Raw genomic sequence first — 24,793 nt, 5'->3', positions numbered from 1 at the left:
AGAGATGGAGAAACTGCCCAAGTGGTCAATGAACTACAATTTCTGGGCCAAAAAATACTCCTCTTGTGGTAGATAGGCTACCTAGTACTTACCACACCCACTGATAAGCTAGAAGGCTTCCCTCCAACACAGAAAGGCTTCAGGGGCTCAGAAGCTTACAGACAGTCCTGGATACAGCAAAGCTGTACCTGGACTAGACTAGTTACAGGAAAGGTGGGGAACAAGCGCAAATGTGGGCTTTTAAACCACAAAGTTGAAATAGATGAAAAAATTGTCCAAACAACCAATAAACTACAATTTCTGGGCCAGTAACCACTCCTCTTGTGATAGATAGGCTACCTAGTGCTTATCACTCCCACTGATAAGCTAGAATACTTCCCTCCAACACAGAAAGGCTTGGGAGGGGGGCTTAGAAGCTTACCAACAGTCCTGGATACAGCAACTCTGTATCTGGACTAGACTAGTTACAGAAAAGATGGGAAATAAGCACAAATGCGGGCTTTTAAACCAGAAAATTGAAAGAGATGAAAAAACTGTGCAAACAGCCAATAAGCTACACTTTCTGGGCCAGGAACCACTCCTCTTGTGGTAGACAGGCTACCTATTACTTACCACTCCCACTGGCAAGCTAGAAGGCTTCCCTCCAACACAGAAAGGCTTGGGGGCTCAGAAGCCCACACAAGGCCTGGATATGGTCAATAAGCTACAATTTCTGGTACAGGAACCACTCCTCTTGTGATTGATAGGCTACCTATTACTTACCACTCCCACTGGCAAGCTAGAAGGCTTCCCTCCAATACAGAAAGGCTTGGGGGCTCAGAAGTTTGCACACAGTCCTGGATACAGCAAATCTGTACCTGGACTAGGCTAGTTACAGGAAAGGTGGGAAACAAGCGCAAATGCAGTCTTTTAAACCAGAAAGTTGAAAGAGATGGAAAACTACCCAAACGGCCAATAAACTACAATTTCTGGGCCAGAAACCACTCCTCTTGTGGTAGGTAGGCTACCTACTGCTTACCACTCCCACTGATAAGCTAGAATGCTTCCCTCCGACATAGAAAGGCTTGGGGAGGCTCAGACGCTTACTAACAGTCCTGGATACAGAAAATCTGTGTCTGGACTAGACTAGTTACAGGAAAGGCAGGAAACAAGCACAAATGTGGGCTTTTAAACCAGAAAGTTGAAAGAGATGGAAAAACCTGCCCAAATGGTCAATAAACTATAATTTCTGGGCCAAAAAACACTCCTTTTGTGGTAGATAGGCTACCTAGTATTTACCACTCCCAATGATAAGCTAGAAGGCTTCCTTCTGACACAGAAAGGCCTTGGGGGCTCAGAAGCTTACAAAGAGTCCTGGATACAGCAAATCTGTACCTGGACTAGACTATTACAGGAAAGGCGGGGAACAAACGCAAATGCGGGCTTTTAAACCAGAAAGTTGAAAGAGATGGAAAACTGTCCAAATAGCCAATAAACTACAATTTCTGGGCCAGAAGCCACTCCTCTTGTGGTAGATTGGCTACCTAGTGCTTACCACTCCTACTGATAAGCTAGAAGGCTTTCCTCCAACACGGAAAGGCTTGGGGGGCTCAGAAGCTTACCAACAATCCTGGATACAGCAAGTCTGTATCTGGACTAGACTAGTTACAGTTTATACAGACATATCCCTGCAAAACCACCAAAAATAATAGAATAAATGCTCAGAATCATAAATATGTTTAAATATTTTTTACATCAACATCTATTATTCTTGCAGGGAAGAAAGGAAACAAGCTTAGAATTTTTTTTAAAGAAAAGCAGCTAAAACAGCAGTAAATACAATTCAAATGCAGTGCAGGCTAGCACACTTGAGTGTGTAGCAATATTACAGCAAATACAGTTTAAATAAATGCAATTAAATTAACAAATGACTAAAAACAAGTGCAGAAGGCAGTAAATTAAAAGGCTACTAACAAGCCCTTCCCAAATGCTATCTTTGTACACAGTGGATACAGCTGAAGAGATGGGACTAGTAGGAGTGCCTGAAATCAGAATATGATCTCACTGCATTCAGCTGAGTAAGCAAATGAGATGTGCCCAGAAGGAGTATCTAAATACAAATTTACAAGAGGGGTGGGCAGTTTCAAAGCCACCAGGATTAACACCAAAACAAGAACAGGGAGGGAGGGTGAGGAACTAACTGTAGAGACACAGAGACCACAATTTTCAATTCAATTAATATTCAGTGAAAAAAATAAAATAAAATGCAGTACTATGAGAAACAGTGCAATAAAAGTGTACTTAAATTCACTTATACATCCAGTTGACTGCAGGTAGATCTTAGCCAGCCAGATATTTTGGTAGAAATAACACAAGATGTAGCACTTATATGGCAAGACAAACCCTTTAGGCTAGGAGCTAAACACAGAATATCAATAAAATGAAACTACCCCCTACTGCTACCAATGGCTAACTTCTAACAAGTGTTTTGAAAACGTTTTTTCCATTTTGCATATCACCACCCCCCAACACATACACACTCATAACAGCAAGCACGCTGGCTTAGCATTTATATCATGCGTTCAGTGTTTCATTTTTTTGGTTTACTGTTTTAATTTCTATAGAAAATGTCGTAAGATGTGATACAGTCCAAAACTGGTATTTTAATGACGTGTTGTACTACGTATTTTTATTATTTTAATGTGCACTTGCTGTCTTAATAGTTGGTTTTACTGTACCACATCCACATTAGTTTTGTACCATCAGTTTTTCAGAGGTGTGGCTGGGATTAATTAGCAACCTGTGCTGGTCCTACAAACTAGTGCCCCTCCCGCTCAGCTCTTCAAGGAAAACTAAAAAATGACTTTGGCTAATCATACCTCAGCAAATCCACACCCACCAGCCCTTAACACAAAAGAGATCATAACAAAGCAAAGAAAAAAGTCTTTGGACTACTGCTGGAAGCAAATTGGCTTCCTAAAGTAATTTAAACAATCACCCCACCAAATCCATGCCCCCCCCCCAGCCCTTAACACAAGACTAAAAAAAAAAATTCTTCGGAGTACTGAAGGAAGTCAGTTAGGTACTACTATGAAACACAGACTTCATGAAAGTCAACATTTTGAAAGAACAAAAAAATTTAAAAAATGCCCAAAAGCCTAAAGTATGAAAAAGTTATTTTTTCTTGTTTTTTTTCATGGAGACAAACCCTCATGCATGCCCGATTTGAGGTGTAAGCCTCCCCACTCACCCCAAACTTATATATACTAACTCTACAGTTGCACCAACTCAGAGAAGGAAGTAGCCTCCCTAAAAATAAATCATTGCTGATGCAAAATTAGAAATTGCCTTGGCAAATATTTCAACTTGGGAAAAAGTATTTGGTGTTATACAGTTCGCCTTTTTTTCCCACAGAGTGCTGAAACTAAATTAGCCAGTCTATAACATCAGTTCTTTGCTCAAATGAAGACGAAAAAAAACTCAAGTACCATTCTATACTAACATTTCAGTACAGAAAAAAAAAAAAAAAAAAAAACAACAGCACAGCTAGTCTTCCAATCTTTCCCCATAACACTTTGTGCCCAGGGCAATTGCACCCTTCACCCTACCATTGCTATGCTACTGGTTTTGATATCCCACCAGTATTCATTTGAAATGTATTGGTATTCCTTCACTTACTCAGGCCCAGCAGTGTTTACATAAAGTAAAATTTGTCTGTAAATTAACTTTTGTTGCTTATAGGGACTTGGAATTTTTGGGCCATGTTATGTATATATATATATATATATATATATATATATATATATATATATATATATATATATATATATATATATATATATATATATATGTGTGTGTGTGTATATGTATATATATATATATATATATATATATATATATATATATATATATATATATATATATATGTGCTTCAAGTAATAGCCCCATGAAAAACATTAAGCTTAACTGATTAAGTTATTCCTTTAATATAGTATAGATAACACTTATGGAGAGATCTGCCATTTTACTACAGTCATGTTGTCAGATGTAATATCCCTAATTCCATTTCCTCATATTGAAAAGCCCATGACTGTTTTTCTCATCTGTGAGCTGTACGTTGAGACTGATGTAATGAGAGTACTTCTTGTGGAGTGTTTCTCATTTCCCCATAGTTGTGTGATTGTGAAGTTAGTATATGTAAGTAATGGTGACGTTGCTCACCTACACAACTATTTCTGTTGTGATTGTTATATTCAGACTGGGAGGGTCTTTCAATAGGTTTAACTCATCAGGTTTTCAGCCTCTTGGCTGTGCATCAACTTCTGGTAGGGGATCCCATTTATAATACTCTGCTACTTTCAAATGGTTAAACATGCCACTAGTAATTATTTAAAAAAATACTGCAGAAGCTAAAGACTTGCATTCAGTGCAGATTTCTTTTGCCTTATATATATCGGCTTTCATTGGGTATAGTTTTCATGTATAAAATGTAGTAGTAATTGCAGCAATTAGAGAGCAACTACAATAGTCAATATTTAAATATTTGTGAAATAATTTAATAAACAGTGCAGTGCATTGTCAATGTGTACTGATGCACTACTCTCTGCTTATACATCAGGTAAGGTTAGAAATATGAAAACACAGCACTGAATTAAGACTCTGTTTCCAAGTGTTATACAATATGGCTCAGATAGTGTAGTGGTATGTTCTTTGACTCTAGTGTACAGAGTCCTGGGTTCAAGATCTGGAACTGCAGACTTTTGGTTTGGGAGGATGGCCTAATGGTTAAGGTGTTTGCCTTGTAAACACAAGGTACAGGATTTGAATCTCACATGGGATAATTGGCTAGGCTTAAAATGGCTCGCAAGGGCAGTTAGCCTAGTACTAATCTATGAACTGGTCTGCTTTTACATTGTGCACATCCATTAAGCAAAACATTAACTAAGTTTGCTTCAGTGGTTGAAATGATAAACTGTATTTAGCTAATGGCTTGAAATGAGTTAAAAGGCTGTTTGCTCTAGTCCATGGTTTGATTCCTTTCAACTCCATGTGTCTACTGTGCAACTCTGAGCAAGTCATTAAACCAGACTGTGCTCACACTTTAAGTTTGAAAAAAGGCCTGTGTGGAAAATGTTCTGCACTAGTCTAATACAAATAAACAAATTCCTAGTTAAATCTGGGGAAATATGAATTACTGATAATTGTACAGAACCTTTTTCTGGACCAACTCTGTAGAACACTTCGTCAAAGACAGAAGGTTACTGCAAGAACTTTTAAATGATGTTTATGTTTGTATGTAGCCTTGGTAGGGTCATTATTTGTGGATAGTTACAATGGTATGCTTAAAACAAGATTTATACTGCTTCTGATTCATTAACACTTAAAGTGAATGGAATGTCACACCCTCTGAAACCTGCAAATTTCCTGGCTGGACAGCTTTCACTAGAGATAAATCCCCAAAAATGCAGTTTTGCAGTCTCCCTGTAAGCAATGCATACATCTCAGAAAATATAAAAGTTACAAAGAAGCTGAAATATGAACCATCTTCATCACACACTACTCTTTACAATAGTAATATTAATATATCAGCAAACCATAATGGTGATGTTATATTAAAATGGAATTAGATAATGTTTAAATATTATTATATTTATACAAAGAGTTATAATTTTCAGTGTGATTTTTGGTTGTGCAGATGTCATCTTCAATTTACTGCAAAGTACTTTTGTAGATGTCAAGATTTTTGTTAGTTAATTAATGATGTGTATGCATATTTACATATTTAATTAACAAATAAATGTAAATATCTGAATAGAAGTGCAAATACAGTATAATAGTAATAATATAATATATAATTATTATTATTAAAGTTGTATATTTTCTTAATATTTCTTGACAATAATTCATCTTTTCTGTGGTGGTAAGCATCCCATTTCTATGGGCTATGGGAATCCTCTCCATGTCTCTAAGATGACTGGGTATGTGAAATGTAATTCCACAATGTAGTCAGGTTGACAATGCCTGAGATAATTACAGAAATAAAATATTTATGCGTATATGCAAAGTTTTTTCAGCTTAGTGTATGCTTTAATTTCCTACCATGGAATTTCATATAAATACCTTCTGGTTGAAGTTATTAAAGTTCTTAATGTAATTATTAACACAAGACTTGTGTCTATAGAACTTCAGAAAATAACCCAATAACCTTGTACAAGTACAAGTTAAACTAAAAGGCAAACATTCAAGGACATTTTACATACACATGAACAGCTCAGAACAAATAACAGCTAATGCTATGTATGTCATCATATCTCTGAATTTCTTTGCACAAGAATTCTGGACAATTTTTGCATATGACTCTAATTGACTTAAAACAGATAAAAAATAATAAATACGTATATATCTTGAAGTGGTGGGGGGATCCACTACACAATCTCACCCATTCACAAATTATTCATTCCTTAAATGCATTTCTTTAGTGTGGTTTCTCCCAATAAATAAATAAGGGAGAAATATTGGTACATTGTATCAATATCCATTTTCTGAGCAAGAAGCATGAAACTATAATGTCTGTCATTACTGAGCGACTACAATCCTCAAGGATTTTACATAAAAAATTTCAAAATTTTATGAGGAATAAGAAAGATATTAGGCAACATCAACTTCAAGGGTGTTCGGCAAAACCAGACAGATTCAGATCCAGTACAAGGTGACCAAGGCAGAAGATAGTGTGTAATGTGTCCTGTCTTATAGTTTTGTGTGCACGTATATCTGTCTGCCTGTATGTATATGTATTTCACTTCATCCATTGCATTAAGTAACAAATCGTCATCCTTTACCTTCTAACAATTGGTGCAAGAGATTAAAGCTCTGAGTAGGTTAATAGCTGCTTTTTATTGTCCGAGATACGGGGTTTGATACATTCTACCTCTGTTTGTCTATTGTATAACTCTAAGCAAGTCACTTAACCAGACAGTATTCCTGGGTCATCCATGAAATGGGACACACTTGTGTCATGTGAGCTTACTCAGTTAATAAATGAATAGAAAATAAAAAAATAGTGCATATTTTCCAAATGATATATATGATATGAAGGACAGTAAACTAAGATTAAAACATTGTCATTATTACACTCCTTTCGCTACAGCAGTGAGTATAATTTAAGAATGTGATCCTACATGGTCACCTCTCATGCATTTACTGCAATTGATGTATATTTAATTCAAACTGTCTGCACGTTGCTGTACTTATAAAGCCGCAGCTGTAATACTGAATAAATGGCATATTTTTAGCTGATTACTATATACACCTGTATAATGAAAAACACTTGTTTGATTGTCACCTCTAACCAGCATATTAAAACTTGTTAGAAAGTTCTATTTCACTACATTTTAAACTTGTTTTTTTGGGTGGGGGGGCATCATCATACAGTCTACTGAATAGTCCCTTCCTACCTGCCCCCAAATGCTGGATTATTGTACCTAATGCCTCTGTGTCACATATAACCATGGGTTTGTTGAGTTAATTTGTAGAACAAGCAAATTGCTTTTGCCCCAGCCAACCATTCACTGTAAGCATCACTATACTGTTATAGCATGTCCTCCCCAGCTGCTATACAAATATCTCAGAAAGCCCCACATCAGGAAGCAACAAACTTTTCCAAATATTTAAACCCTAGTCTTACTTTTTTCTTCAAAGTTTATTGCATATGATTAGCCAGTTCCAGAAACACTTGTGCACAGACTCAAATATGTACAATCCGTTGAACTATTAATTCAAAAGCATGTGACTCTGCCTTAGGCACATTATGCATTAAAAGTTGGATAGTGTCTATGACAGTGCATTCCACAAAAGGCAGGCATGCAATTTTTTTTTCCAGAAATGGTACATTATATTATCCATCCTTTTCTTACAAATTGTTGCATGGCAACATATGAGAATGTTGAACACTTTCCCAAGGAACAGTAAGGATACCTGCTTAGCTGATTTAAAGCAGTCTAACTTGAGATTCATTGAAATCTCTTCATAATCCCAGAATGCCGTAGTTCTCTTTCTTTACAGCCAACTCATAAACTTGTCATCTTGCCTTATTTTTAACACCTTTATTAAATTATCACTTAAGACATAGCCACATATATATTAACAAAAAAGACAAAAATAACATTTTCGTGTATTATGCATTGTATACATGTTTTCTACTTTATAATAAGGCAAATATACATTAATAGAGAATAAATAACGTTTTCATGCATTATACATTACATGTTTTCTTTGTTTATAACAACTGTCATTCACTTCAGTGTTACATAAATTGCTTAATTCCTGCCATCCTTTATTCCTCACTCCTTCTGAACATTATTCTGCATGTACTGTTCCCACAAATTCTATTTATTTGTATGTAATGTGTTCATTTCCTTTTCTAAAGATCCCATTTCTACTTCTTTTATCTCTTTAACAATAATTGCAAATCGAGTTCAAATGCATCAGTAACATAAAGAATTATATTTTGGAGTCCCTACATTTCAGAGCATGCTTATAAAGTGCATTATTTTTGTCTCTGCTCCTTGTAGCGAAACAGTGTATCCCCTAGTTGCAGTCATTCCTATTAGCAAAATCTCCCTCATTCCGGTGTTGACTTAGTTCTTTCAATACTTTCTGCTTAAGATCTTCATCTAAAATTCTACTCTCTCTCTCTCTCCATATTTCTCAAACTATCTCACCCCCACCCCACTTCATCTTCACACCCTTCCATTTTGATTTAAAACCTTCTGCTTGTTTTGTACATATGGATAAATATTCCTTGCTGTCCCATAGCTCTATGTTTATTTATAGACTGTGTGCCATTTTATTTATTTCTTTTTTTGGTTTGTTTGTTTTGTTTATTTGTTTAGTTATTTATTTACAGTTTCTAACAGCAAATGTCCTACCTGGATATACCATTTTCAATATATCAAAAATCCTTAAGTAGCAAATTATACACTGAATAATAATAAAAAGAACAAAGTCAGTCAAGTCATAATATATTTCAAAGAATAAACAGTATTTCAGGTGAAATGCATTGTAGTATAGAAAATAAAAAAAAAAACATTTGCAACATGTAGAGGTTTGCTTTGTAACCAAATGAATATAAATATCTGTAGACACATATAGTGGTAATTAGATCAGATATTATGATGAGGCAATGGTTAACTTAGACTAACATTTGTAGTGGAGAGTTGTTGTGAGACAATAAAAAGAAGATATGAGTTGTCATAATACAACAGATAATTATGGGTCATATTCTTAAGTGAGACAGCAGCAGGTCCAGTTTTTTTGCAGATGATCTTGCAACTTTGCTTTCTGAGTTCCTCTTTGGAAGTGTTTCTTTAGTTGCATGACAGTTCCACAGTTTTCTTGTGAATACAGAATATTTTGATATGTTGACTAGCTGTCTTACCAATTCCCTTAACTCATAGGAAGAGTATCTCCATGAAATGATAGTAGTAAGACTGGGTGGTTGGGAGAACATACGCATCTGTGAGCAAAGTTTAGCTGAACTAAGGCTAAATGTTAACAAAATGCTAACCAGCAAATATTCTTAAGTAACAAAAATGCCTTTAAGAAAAGCTTAACCTAATTTCTCAAACAATCTGATTTTTTTTTTCCACTTAGAACTAAATATTGTCCTAGTATTTCCTCCAAACTAACATTCAGTTCACACTGAGGTATTTAAATTTATTAGAAAATCACAAAGTTAAGATACTGTTGTTATAAGAAACCTTCAAGACAAGACTTTTTTGTCTGAGGAACATGTGGTGATAGTGCTATGTATAGTAGTCTTTATATGGGTGATCCACTGGTGAATTTGTCTTTGTCTTTGTATGAGTAAACTCTTAATAGGGCAGCGTATGATATGATATGATATTCAGCTACTGGACCTACACCATGGGGCAGTTTCTGTTTCATCTTTGAGGGGTTATTCAGCTAAGGAGGGTAAATCTATCTTTTGTCCAGTGGTTTACAATCCTTTATGAGAGTTTGGTTATACAGGAATGTAAGGATCTAGTCATAAGGGACAGCCCTTTCACTTATATCTGAAAGATAGAATGGTTTGCAGTTAAACAATGGGAAAATATGGTTGAAAAGTTGAAGATGTTAATATCAAACAATTAGGCAAGAGAGCATAATTATTTTTTTTCTTAAAATGGTTGTAAAACAATGTATATCGAACTTTAGGGTGACACTAGTATTTATCAGCCCTTAGCAGGCGATCCCATGAGGACAGATGTGTATACAAGAATGTATACAAAATTAATTTTTCAATCCTGAGTAGAAGTGTATAGAAAAATGTTATGCAGGGTTGAGCATATGTAGAGCTAATATTATGGAATTCAGCTGAAGTCACATAATGGTGCTGAGTCATACATGAGGGAAGGCAATCCTCCAATGGCAGTTGGGGTATATGTGGCAGTGTGTGTCAGGTAAGGTGATACAAGTGCAGAACCGTATATCACTGAGGTATATTTTCAGTCTATGAAGTAACTGAGTAGAGTTTTTTTTTTTCAGTTGTGGGAAATGAATTACAGAGTTTTGAGACATAGAAGGGGATATAACCTTTGTTGTTTTGGACTGTTTACTAGTGTTGCTTAATATTTTAATGTTTAAGTGTTTTTATTTTTCATTTTTTCACAAATAACAAGGTAGGGAAGTCAGTCCTCTACCTTAATACTGGGGAGAGCTATCTCCTCACATCTCTGTTGAGGTTTCTGGTTGGGATATAACATTCAGGAACGCTGGAAATGGATGCAACTTTTTGCAGGTGATGTATTATTTTAAAGGCCATTTTTAGTCATGGGTATAACACAATATTGATCATTTTGAGTGCCTTACAGTGATGTCCTTTGTAAGTACAACTGGTGGAAAATTTTTGTATTTTATTATAGCATTGTTATAATTTGGATGGTTGCCCAGAATCTAAATTTATAAAATGGGAGAGGCTGACTGCAGAAAATGTAGTAACTCATCTTTGAAGACTGAGGTACATTTTGTTCTGTATAGTGTTGTGAGCTTTCATTACTTCTTTGTGTCACTTTCAGTATATGTTTATTGAATTTTAAGTCTTTGTGCATTGTAATTCTCATATGTTTGGTGGGGTCAACTTCATCAATCAAGGTAATGTTGTTAGAGATGATTGTTAGGGTTTGCTTTAGAGTGTGGTTCTGACTGGTGCTGAAGGATTTTTGGAGAGATTCAAAAGTGGCTCAGATTGTTTCGACCATGCTTCAATTAATAGGAAGGCTTTCTGGGTTACCACTTGTAAACAAGGAAGGTTTGAGGAAGAACACAGTAGTGTGACGTCAACAACATATTGAACAATTTGCTCTTGTTTTGTTACTGTATGCATGCTGTTGATGAAAATGGTGAAAGGTCGTGGGTCAAGGGTTAATCCCTTGGAGAACTCCAGTCTGCAAAGGTATGCATTTTAGAATTCACCAATCCAGTTTACACACTGTGGCCTATTGTATATGTAGCAAGTCAGGATAGTGCCTTGTTGTCCAAGCCAAGAAAGAAAGTCTATGGGTTAGTATTTGATATAAAACCATATTGAAGTCCTTGGAAAGATCAAGGAACATCATGGAGACTTAGTTAATAGAGTCTTGGAAGGATAAAAATGTGTCTGTGCTGCGGTTAGGACAAACTCAATACTGGGTTAGTGATAATAGATTGTTGCATGGCAAATATTTTAGGAGTTGAGTATTTATACATTTTGTTGAGTATTTTGGATCATGGTGGGAGTAATAGAATGAGTCTGTAGTTGTGATAGTTTGAGGGAAGTATCTTATTTGTGAAGTATCGTGATAAACATATTTTCTACAGTAGCACTATATAGGTTTTACTGCTGCATCTGTTGATTAGTGTTAATCCTGGATAAGCTAATGCTGTAATCAGGAGGGGATGTATCTGTTGTAATAAATGTTAGTTTCATTTGTTGGATGAGGTTTGTTTTTATTAGTGTGGCTGTGGGTACAAGTTTGAAGGGAAGATGAGGTATGCTGATACAATCTGAGTGAGCTTATTAGTTATGTTATTAGTTTGCTGTTGTATTAGTACATTGACTGCTGCTATATAGTGTTAATTAAATGTGGATACAGTAATGTAGATAGGTGTGGTGGTTAGAGGGGTTAGCTGGGTGTTTTTCCAGGGTTTACAAGCTCACTTATGGTGACCCAGAATTCTTTAGGCTTGTTTTTATGCATTTGTTGAAGGTGAATATAGTAATTATTTTTATCATGGTGTACTTGCTTTTTGGTTAGGCTTCTTAAGCTCACTGTATTTTTGTTGGCCAACAATGGTTTTGCATGTCTGTCGTATTTGCTGTGATTTGTCCCTATGTCTCATAAGTTGCTTATTGTGTGTGACAGTCATACACTGATTTTGATTTTCTTTTCTTTCTGCAAATTGTGGTTTGTTGGTTTATGCTTAGTAAGACTGAGTTACTCTAGTATACCATCCAGTGGAAGGATTGTGGAAGGATTTTTAAGGATGACACCTTGGTGTGTTTCAAGGTGCTTAGGAATGTTTCTTTGCTCATATATACTAGATTTCTTACAACTTTATTTTCAACTGATACTCCAACCTTAAGCAAGAAGCTAAGTTTCTACTTTACATCCGCAACAACCACCTGGTATTTTTTGCCACAATTCTTTTGGTGGAGGAATTGCTTAGATTAGCTGGGTGTGTAAAGGGGAAACAACACCGGTACCAAATGGTAACAGCATGGACTGGTACCAAATGGTAACAGCATGCACCGGTACCAAATGGTAACAGCATGGGGAAACAACACCGGTACCAAATGGTAACAGCATGGACTGGTACCAAATGGTAATAGCATGGACTCATAGGTTCATAGGCAAGTACTAGGCTAGCTGTGCTTGAGGTCCATTTTAAGACTAGCCAATTTCCCTTTTGGTGCTTCAATTAACCTATCACATTTCATTTTAGATTGGCCTTCCCCATCCCATAGTCGATAATTATATATTACCATTAGTGAGAGTAACTTGAATCATACCATAGATAATTTGAGGGGACTGATGCAAGGAATAAAGCATTTAGGAGATGCCTTTTTCCATTAGCAGAAAAAGGGGCAATTCTGGGGTAAATTTTCTACTATTCAGCCATAGGTCCAAGTTGTTCTTGAATATGGACAGGGATGCATTTTGTTTTACGTGAATGAGGAGCTTGTTCCCAAAGTGTGGTATATTTTACGAGATACACCTGTCCTGACAAACCATTCTAATGATGTTGCAGAAGAGTTTTAGATCCCTAGACTGAGTATTTCTGATGCCATTTGGCTTTGTGATGATGATGATGGTGATAATGATGATGATGATGATTAGCAGTAGGTTTATTAGTATTTGGTCAGAGAATACCTTGTATGCCAGACACAGGTCACCTGTTAGCAGTCTGTAAGATACAGACTATAATGACAGGGCTTTGAGTTGGTACATATAGAACATGTTTAGACCTTGTATCATTTTATTAGGCTATCTCTGTCAGCATTTCAGTTGTTGCATGCCTGGACAGATTCACACCCAAGAGCATCCTGCTTAATGGATGGCCTAATGAGGGCTGCATAAAGGGAGACAATGACATATCTAGATCTAGACACACTCCCTTTATTTGTAAACTGCACACTATAGAAGCACTTTCTTATGACAGTGGATACATGTTTGTCAAATGTTAGGTCACTATCCATATAAGTTCAAAAATCCTGAACCAATGGGTCAACTCTTAGTGGAGTATTGTCTGTGGTAGTTCCACTGAGTAGATGACTTCCCAAAGGAAATGAGAATACTTAAAACAATAACAGGACACTGTGCAAACATCACGCGTGGTGCACTAAATTCTTCTGGTGGTTAGCCTGTATTTCTGGCATTCAGTGTTTCTTTTCTTTGAATAATTCATGCTTATTACCAAACTAATACACTGTTACATCATATGTCACCCAGTACCTTAAGTTACATATACCATAATAAAAATAAGAAAATGAATACAATTTAATATAATTCATACTTCCATAAAGAACACTGAATGTCTTGTCATGAATTCTACTATCCTTATTTCATTTAATCATGGTGAGCTTGGAAAACCTAGGACACTGTTGTTCCCTGTAAGTTCAGACTTCTATATTATATTGGTCTTATCTAAAATGCAAAGGGTCTCATGATTATGTATTTTGTGGTATTTAGTTTCAGTCCATGATTTTGGCACCAGTTATTTGTTTAGGACAATCCATCCTGAAAAATGGCTAGGTCATTTGGGATTCAATCACTACTCCTAGGTTGCAGTCATCTGAAAATTTAGTAAGCCAGAGCCCTTTGGTATTGGCTTTTACGTTCACAGAAGTAGATGCCAAACAGGAGAGGTACCAGCATTAATCCAGGGAGATTGCATTGGTGACTGGTCTCTTTGCAGAAGTAGTTTACCCTATTTTGATATCCTGCATCCTATCTGTAAGCCATTTGACAACCCAGTGGGTGATGTAGGGATTTATTCCCAATTTATTTAGTTTCTCTATTATGCCTGAGTGGGAGGATTGTGTCAAAAGCTTTTGTCAGGTTGAGGTAAGTGGTGTGCAATGTTTTACCTTCATTCATTGCAACATTTTCAAAACATTCCACCGGGTTACATAGGTTCATAGGTTCATAGATGTTTGCTAGGCTAATGACCACAAGGGCCTTTTTAAACCTAGCCATGCATCCCAAATCTCTGACAAGTTCTGATACCCTTGATAAGTGTAAGCATGGGCCTGGGAAATGACATAAGCATGACCTGCCCATGACAAGTTCATAATGAGACAATTCCATTGTTTGGAGGTTCACTATATCTTTATTGATTAGTTTCATGCTAAATCTTTCCATGGCTTTGCATATGAGGCTGGTCAGGCTTATGAGTTTGTAATTGCCTGGTCTGTGAAGCCCTTTGCTAATGCAGGAGAATGCCAGTAGCTGTTCTCCATTTGCTTGGTACAAAACCTGCAATGAGGCGAACATTGAACATTGTTGTTGGGGAGATGGCTAAATCATGCTTCATGCTATTTAAGATGCATTCAAAGATATTGTAAGGATCCATCAATGCAGTATTTTTAACTTTTTATAGCACTTTTAAGACATAATCTTGTGACTTGGTCTTTTGTGGTAGCTGGAGATACACCTGTTTCAGGTGTATTTTGTGGAACAGACAGAGGGGTGGCCAGTACCAACTGTTTACATGTTGGTATAGTGTGGTGGTATACGTTTCAGTATATTTATGTTACCTTAATTGCAGGTCACTGAGTTCCTTATGCAAGCTCTTTGTGTCCTCTTGCAGTTTTCAATTAAGAACTGGAGACATTAAAGTGGATCTAGTCAGAGCAGCATGGGATTCCTGCTTTTACGCTCTGTCATCTGCTAGACAATATAATGGATAGTATCTCTGATGATATGCACTTGTAACGTTAATAGCAAGCAAGTAAGCCACACAGTCCACATAATCTATAGCCCCAATCTCATGGTGCAGCTAAGATTGCTTCCCTTCAATACAGCAGTATCTGCCCTATGATTCCAGACCATCTAACACATCATTGTAAACTTTATAGCAAATAAAATGACAGTTCTTTTTACAATAGTTATGATTTTATAGCAGATAAGATGATAGTTCTTACTATAATATACATAAAAGTGCAGGTCAAATGAATCAGTATTATCACTAAAACACACTAAGAATGCTCAGTTCAGCCGTTGTAACACTGCAAATCATACAAAGTAATAGTTCAACAAACAACAGGCTATACATATCTACACAACAACATAAGAGAGTTATTTATTAACAAACCCAGTAAAATAGTTATGCCATTGCTTTAACATGTTTTGGAAGTTATTGAAATAATGCAGTGTAGCAGTATTAATAACATCTTGTTTTAGATTTAGTGAAATACCTGGACAGGTAATAAGCTTTCAAATGATCTGCTGCCAGTTTCTACTGAGGGGACATATATAATTCTAACATCAATAACCTAAACTTCCAGTCAACATAAATAATCAAAATCACAAATACCAAATGTTGATTAGTAAAGTCAATTGCAGTTTTTAATCAAACAGTTGAGCACTTTTGTTCCGCCTTGTAGCATGGAACATCATCAGAATAAAGTAAAATCATTAATTTCTGCTTTATTATAACCACTTCCCAGATCAAAGAATCTCAGAGAAATTAGCAGTTCTCCCAAGGCAGCCAGAGATTCTATGACCCGGGAACTGGCTATAATGAAATGGAAGGAAATTATGTTGTTTTATTCAGATGAAGTTCCATGTTTCTGAGTCGAACAAAGGTGCTCAGTTGTTAAATCAAAAACAATGAATGACGTCACTGATCAATGTTTGGTGTTTGTAATTCTAGGAAGAGAGCTGGTACAATGTAAACATTATCCAGAGCTGGTCTGAATGTAATTCAATCAACTTATGGAGGAAACTCCAACAAGAGCAGAAGTTTAGTATGCTTGTTCACTTTGTTTGTATTATCTCTCTCTAGTTTACTTCTCCCAGGGAAGGGCTATGGTAGGAGATGGTAGGCACAATCAGTGAAACCTGTCTGTGTCCTGTGTCGGCTCCAACTTGCTGGTTAAGTATGTCCAAAAAAAGTCAGTCTACGAAAGAGAACTCTGACTTGGCTGTACAGCATTCAGGGAGCTGAGTTGGAAGATGGTTCTCTACTAATCTTGACCTCCAGTTGAGGTAGAACTTAGCTACTAGCTAGTAAGAGAGAAAAATGTTAAGCCAACCTTCCTCCTTAAAGGTGTTATACATTATCCATGGTATATTGATGATGTGTTTTATAGGCAATATTCATATACAGGATTTCTGGGATTTTGTTGATTTTTTGATGACATATTTTTGGGAATGGCATCAGCTATATCAGTAGATTTTTGGATTTACATTTAACAGTTAGTCGAGTAGGCAGCATAGTCTCTGCCATTTTACTGCAAACCTACATATGCCAATACATTCTTGTTGGCTTCAAGGTGTCTCCCCAACTCTACTTGATGTGCTCCTTCATGTTGTTGTTGTCTTTTGGCTTTTCCCGGTTAGGGGTCGCCACAGTGGAACTCCAGTCTGCTAATGATTGGCAGTAGATTTTCACAAACGCCGAGCTGCCAACTCGACGGTCAACCTTCAATGAAGGCACGCCCATTTACGCATGTCTTTTGAATGCCCACCCAACCGCAGGGAGGACATGCAGAGTTCACACTGAAAGCACTCCAGCCAAGAATCGAACGGGAGAACCTCTTGCTGTGAGGAAACAATGCTACCGCTGCACCACCGCGCTCCTTCATTAGGAGTTTTATAGAGGAAGGAGATTCTGTACTGAGGAAAAACAGTTTATGATGAGGTTGAGGTTAAGGAATAGAGGTAATTTTGAAGCTTCAGTTGTCTATGCTATGAACAAATTGGAAGATAAAAATAAGATGGTGGAAGGAAGGATGGAAGTAATATATAGAGGTCAGTACAAAGATATTAATGCCAAGATTTCAGGGGGTACCTAAAACAATTATATTTTGTGACCAGGTCAAATGTTCTGAGTTAGCAATCCATGCGGTAGGTAGGCATCTTATGAAAATATTTGTTGAGGATCAGGTGTTGAAGGATGACCTGTCTAAGATGTCCTCTGTTTCATCTGAGGTAGGGTGGAGCAGTGCCCATAGACTGGCACTAAGTTATTCTGAAGCAAAAACTAGGAGATTTGAGCTTGTTGGTGGACTTATTATGGAAACCTCACAGATGTAAGAATAGTAATGCAGATGTTTGTTTTGATATTATCTGTGCTCTGCAAAAAAAAAAAAATGACAACACCTGGAGTTGAAATATTTTTCCATTTGCACAATGGATATGAGGTTTACACCATAACTTCTAAGTGTGGCTTGTTTTATATTGGCAAAACAACTCATCAAATTAGGATAATATAAGGAAGCATTTAAGAGAGCATGAGAGGAAAGGTTCTGACAGTGCAGTGTTGATCTCTACACTCAGGTATAATTAATGGAGGATTCTGTTTTCAGGAACGTATGTATGAAGATATGAAGTGTGCAACTTTTGCAACAAGATTAACCAATTTGCAAATTTTCAGGGATCTTATGGAGGCACTACTATCACTCATGTACTATGTCATTGTGCTGTTGAATGGCATCATAAAATAACACCAGAAGATCATATTTTCAGGTTATTAGCATTTTATGACATCACATTGAAGTAAAGGTTATGAAGAAAATGGAATTTATCAAACAGTTATAACACATTTTCATGATTTATTTTGTTTAATAGCTAGTTAGATATATTTTTGAAGGAAAGGATGAAGAAGATAAGAGGTCCTGCTACAGAAATAAGACTGTCATGACTCTTTCCGGCTACAAAATTGCACCTCACATAACAACAGGTTTATCTCCAACTGAAATGCTGAATCTATAAAGGCCGAATTTCACAGCTTTCTTCCTTTTTCCAGTTTTGAAAGCGAAAGCCCTAAAGAAATTATAAGTTCAGAAGAAGGCTTTTGACAAAAACACAAAGGAATGAAGCTCTACACTTAAGAGATTAAATCTATGTTAGGAACAAATGTGTAGTCCTAAATAGATCTGAAGTGTCATTACAAGTTATGGGATACTGTGTCATTACTTGTGGTCACTGGTGATTTTTCACCTATGGGGAATCATGTAGATCAATCCGAATCAAGACTCACAGAGAAAGAGTGAGGTTATGAATCTGAAAAAGAGATGAAAAATGTGTTTAACTACAAATATTCCCACATGTTTTCTAACAGAAATACCTGACATATCTATGCAAGTTGCTGCACAGAAATCTGTTCCATGTGCTTTTTTTCGTGATCAAAGGCAGTGGTGGGCCCTTACCTGTTGCAACCAAAGATAGATATTCTTCATAATTTACAGAGTTGCATGTGAATATCCATCCATTTGAGCTCATGTGCTTTGTTTCCAGCTCACCTAAAAAGACGTGTATTAAATACCATTGAAACTGCTTTCTCTCACAAAGAGTATGGATGCACTCCAGTTTCACTGAAATCCTGGTAGTCTGTCCCAACATTCTTAATTAGAAAATGGCAACAAAATGTTGGAAGGTATTTACTTGGAAAGGTTGTACCATGAAAACTATCTAAAATGCTGCACCATACAGTAGCTGAGTGGTATATGCCATCTACCCCAGAGGTGCAATTCTAACCACTTGTCACGTCCTGAGCATTTTTTGTAACTTCTCTCCATGCCTGCATGTTTTTTCTGAATATTCAAGTTTCCTCCCAAATCCCATATCTCAAAAACACGTCAGTAGATTGGCTATACTAAACTGATCATTTGGCCCTGGTTGTAACTGAAAGGGATCAGAGGGCTAGTGCACTTACCCAGTAAACAAATGAATAAAATAAAAATGAAGAAATGCTTTCAGTTGTTCATCACTAAGTTGTTTGTTTGCTGGATATTTATGCATCTGAAAGTGCATTATTGCACTCTTTGAACAGCTTTTGTTTAATATAGTGAAAACATGGCTGAACTAAGTTCATGGTTAGTGGTCTGGAATAAAATCTATTTGTTTGACAATTTTTATAATCTCATTGTAAATAGGCCTTATTTTGTCTGTTTGTTGTATATAAGTAAAATGTTTTGTGACTACTGTTTTCTAACTTTTGACTGTGTTGTACTTTTTTGATATTTTTAATTTAAATATATCCACCTGTCCACTACCCCTTATCCCATTTTTGTACATGGGGGGGTCTTGGTGTCACTTCAACAATAACAATCATCTAGAGCCAATGTTCACACCACCAGGTTAATGTTTAGAATATTCACCTTATAACCATCACTCATGTTATCCAGCCCTATTGTAGGTATTTTAAATACCTTTAGATATGTCAAAAGCTGTTACATTTTTTGACTACCTTATTTTATAACTGTGAAGCTTTTCTATCCAGACATTTGCTGAAACTGAATTATGCCCAGTTAGAATTTATCAGTTAAAAATAAATACATAAATAAATATACTTATCTTATAAGATGATGTTTTCTGATATCCACATGAAGAATTTAAGTGTTTCCTTTATGCTGCATGGAGCCAAATCCCTAGTGAAGGCTGCAACACCACAGATTTATCCTCCGTTAAAGCTTTAACACACTCGTATCACTTAAAATGCTTTAATTCTCACAGGATTAAGTAAGGGAATTGAACCTAACTACTTCTATGAAAGATACTGGTTACTGAAGTTAAACTGAAAATAAATAACTGTTTGTTTTTGTTAACACTATCTATTGTATTGTATTGTGCATTGTACTGAATAAGAAAACAATTCAGTATTTCCATATCTGACTGAACTATAGTATGTGAATATATTGTTCCAGTTTAGAGGTGTGTAATATAGCTTGCCTAGTCTGTCTGCTGCTATATTAGAGTTGCAGTAACACACTGTTGGCATTCAATAAGATTATATGTATGTATGTATATCTATATCTATCTTTCTTCAATATATAAAGATATATATATATATATATATATATATATATATATATATATATATATATATATATATAGAGAGAGAGAGAGAGAGAATGAGTGTGTGTATATATATATATATATATATATATATATATATATATATATATATATTGGAATCAATTGACTTCATGATTTTATTATACAGGAAAAATAACTGGCAAAAGAGATTGCAGCAGGATAGTGAAAGCATTTCACTAAAGAGCTCTACAATACACAAAACTTGACTTTTTTAACTGCGGTAATTAAAGGTAATTTGCATTCCAACATTTTTATTTATGTCTCTGGCTGAGCCCATGACTGAAGATATTTTGTTGTGGATTATTCCTCCTACCCAGATAAATAAACAAACATATAGACAGACTGACAGGCAAAATCTCTAATAAATAATGAAATAAAAAAATGCGATTCCCAGATGACAAAGCAGAAATGCTGCTTAGTTTTGATGAGATATGTCACAGCGCAGGAAAAGAAATCAGTGCCGAGTGCTATGCAGTTTATCTTTGGTCACCAAGGAAAGGATGAAATGTGCACAGTGATACTTCCCTTCTTGAAACTTTAAACCCAAAGCATTGCAATAGCAGAAGCTTCCACAGGATGAGGAAGCAGTCTATTTCCTGTATATCATCTGCCGACTCATCTCTGTTGTGGGTATTATGTGTCATACTTTTTATGAGCAAAGCATTACCCACTGAAAGTCTAGTAAATGTGACACTCCAATTACTAAATGATAAAGCCAGAACCAGTCTGGTCCTTCCCCACAGCAACAGCTGTGAAAGCAAGCTAGCAGGAGTGGGAAGTTGATAGGGATGATGTGAAATGTGGAGCTACAAACCAGCAAGATAAGGAAAATATCTAAACTGAAAATGTACTGTGTTCTTGCACAAGCTAGCCATACAGTTATTAAGATGGCATTTGAAAGGTATTCCTGACGGTGACCCAGTGAACAGCAGTCCATAATAGGTTTGTACTCAAAAGATGATTGATCATGACCTCAGCTTAGCTGGCTTCACTATATGAAAGCACTGAAACATTCCCCGATACAATCGTCTGCTTATCATTGCATAAATCAACATCCAGTAATCCAACAGCTGCCTCCTTTCCTTGTATGAAGTCGTACAGTGAAGCCTGACCGTTGCTTCTGCTTCTTTTTAAGTGATTTTCTACATACTTTACCTCTTTTGCATTCCCATAATAGCAAAGAAATAAATGCTAACTGCGCATATCCTCTGTGTCTTCTTTCTGTTCTGACTCGGTATTCTTTGTCTGCATGCAATTAGAAAAAAAAATTACTAGTTTCACTTCAGAATGATTCTACACTTTTCTTTCTCTAGTAAGGTATATTTCTCAATTCCCACGCATTATAAGTTATGTTACTTTGTTACTTATTTTAAATCCACAGTACCATAAGTAAAGGGCAAAGTTACACACTGGCCAGTAATAGTAAAAAATGCACCTTCATAATTTATAAAGCTATGTAATCCACTAGCGTTAGGATACCATACTTTACAGTTTTTTTTTTTTTATGTTAATCTGTTTGCCTGAAGCAGTAATGTATATATGCTTTGGTAAGGCGTTGTTTGAGTGGGTCTTTAAATGTTTTTATTAATGTTTGCTTTCTATTTTCAGCTGGTAAGTGATTCTGATTCAAGGTTGCTAGGAAAAGTATATGAAAGGCCTTTTCCTATAGTAGCATTACCAAAACTAATCTTGTCAGTGATAATACATCCATTTAGGTAATTCTTTAATGTGTATATTTGTTCCCTAGTTTTTTTGTTTTTTTTTTATTTCTCCAAGTCTTTTGGGTTTCTAATACCATGACGGGAATGGACCCCATTCCTAAGTCAAAATACAATTAAAGTTCATGAAATTAGTATTGTTTCACTCTTTGATGTTAGCCAAAAGTGCTCTTCACAGCACCCGCAATGTGCCCAGCAATGACTCCTTCTGCAATTCATATGGTGTTACATGAATTGGTAACATATCTAAATATGATTGTAAATTCTTTTTTATAAGACCAGTTGCTCCTACTACTATTGGAACTGTCTGGGTATCTTTCTTCCACATGGCTCTCGTTTCTGCCTGCAGATCAAGGTATTTTATGACTTTGTGTCTCTCTGTACACAAGACACTATAGTCACTAGGTGTAGCAATTTCAATGATCAGTGCTACTTTTGTCTTCTTTTTTTGGATCACTATGTCCGGTTTTCTCGCATCTGTCTTTTGGACTGTTGGTATTGGGTGATCTCATGTGATGTAAACTTCATCATTTTCTATGATTCTCTGTGGCTCATGTTTCCAATGTTTTTCAGCCACTTCGATACCATAATGTTTGCACAATCTCCAGTGTAACAATCTCGCCACATTATTAGTATACAGTTCCTCTGCCATTAGAGCATTGCAACCAGCAATAAGGTGTGTAATTGTTTCCAACTCGGTTCCACAAAACCTACTCTGTTTCTCCCACATGTTCACTGGAGTTAGTAAACCATTGTGTACATAGCCCACTATCTCGGGCTGCCAATATTATCCTTTCATTTCTTGATGTAAATTCACCTCTCCTTAACCATTCCTGCATTCATTCTTGATCAACATGAGGCTCTTCCAGAAGTTTTTTATACTTGCAACTATATGTTTTTTTCCACATTTCTTGCCTTCTCATCTGATCCTTCACCTTATATTCTTTCTTTTCTTTTTTAGCACATTCAGTTGCTACCTGGTTTTCATCCCTTTCTGGTTTGATTTCCATTCCTGCTTGACATCAATATGCTTCTGCTAAATTAAGCAGAGATGTCATCTTAGATTTATTCTCCTCATGTTCCACAACTTTCACTACATTTGGATCTTGTGAGGTCAGTAGATATGTGTGGAGTCCCACGATTGCAGATCTATACATGTAATCAATTTCAAGGAGGCCCATCCCTCCTTCAGAACAGGGGATATATAATCTTGGCATACACTGATTTTTATAAATCATTTGGTGAGCATGAAGCATCCTTCTTGTTTTGATATCCAATCTATCCAACACTTTTTGGGGCCAGTCAATCACTCCAAAACTATAAGTTAGGACAGGAAAAGCAAATTGATTCATAGCTTGGATCTTGTTCCTAGGTGTCAATGCTGTTTTCAGGATTAATTTAAGTATTCTAAAGTACTCCTTACTAAGCCTTATTCGCATTTGTTCATGTTTTATTGCAGATCCTTCATCAGTTCCCAAGTATTTATAGACTCCCTCTTGCTCAAGTTCTTTTATATCACATTCTTGTCCCAAACTGATGTTTTCCTGGTGCTGCAATTTTCCTTTTTTAAAGGTTGCTTTTGCACATTTATCAAGACCAAATGACATTCCGATATCATCTGAAAAAGTTTTGACAACCTGCAGCTGTGCTTTCAGTTCCTCATCTGATGAGCTATACAATTTTAAATCATCAACAAAGAGAAGATGAGAAGTCATTAGACTTTATTCTTTTCTAGAAGCCAAATTGTAGCCATGGCCTAGGCTGTTAAGTAAGCAGCTTAATGGGTTAATGGCAAGGCAGAATAACAAGGGTGACAGAGAGTCACCCTGGAATATCCCCCTTTGAATTTTTATCCCTGAGATAATAATCTGTCCTATATCATGGTTTAATTGCAAAGTGGTCTGCCACTGTTTCATGGTTACTGTAATGTAATCAATCAGTGTAGGTTTATCTTATACATTTTAAGCACTCTTTTATCCATAAATGTGGGATACTATCAAATGCTTTTTTGTAGTCAATCCATGCCATACTTAGGTTCTTCCCCTTCTTACAATTCTCCACTATAACTTTGTTTAACAACAAATGGTCCTTTGTTCCATATGACTTTCTTTTATTGCCCTTTTGTTCTACTGCCATAATTGAGTTTTCTTCTAAATGACTATAAACTCTGTCAGCGTCACTTCCCGTGTATAGTTTCTATGTTGTTGGAAGACAAGTTATTGGTCTATAATTTTTAGGGTAGCTTGCAGGTTCACACTAAAGTAAGAGCATTGTCCCTAGTAGTGAGAGATTAGCAATGTTCTGTTTGATGATCTACTTATTATAATACTGAGATCTATTGGATTAGTGATCATACTTGTCAGTGATTCATAAATTCTATTACAGACATCAATGGAATGGTTAAACTGGCTATGGTTCTATATGAACCAGTTAATGAGGATCCCCCCCAAAAGCTTTGTTCAGGTGGAGTAAAGGAGTACAACCATAGTTACAAACTATGTAGTTCTAATACTT

This window comes from Protopterus annectens, chromosome 14.part0 (genome assembly GCF_019279795.1).
Source record: "Protopterus annectens isolate FY-2018-M chromosome 14.part0, PAN1.0, whole genome shotgun sequence".
Lineage (NCBI taxonomy): Eukaryota > Metazoa > Chordata > Ceratodontiformes > Protopteridae > Protopterus > Protopterus annectens.
This window is presented reverse-complemented; position numbering follows the sequence as displayed.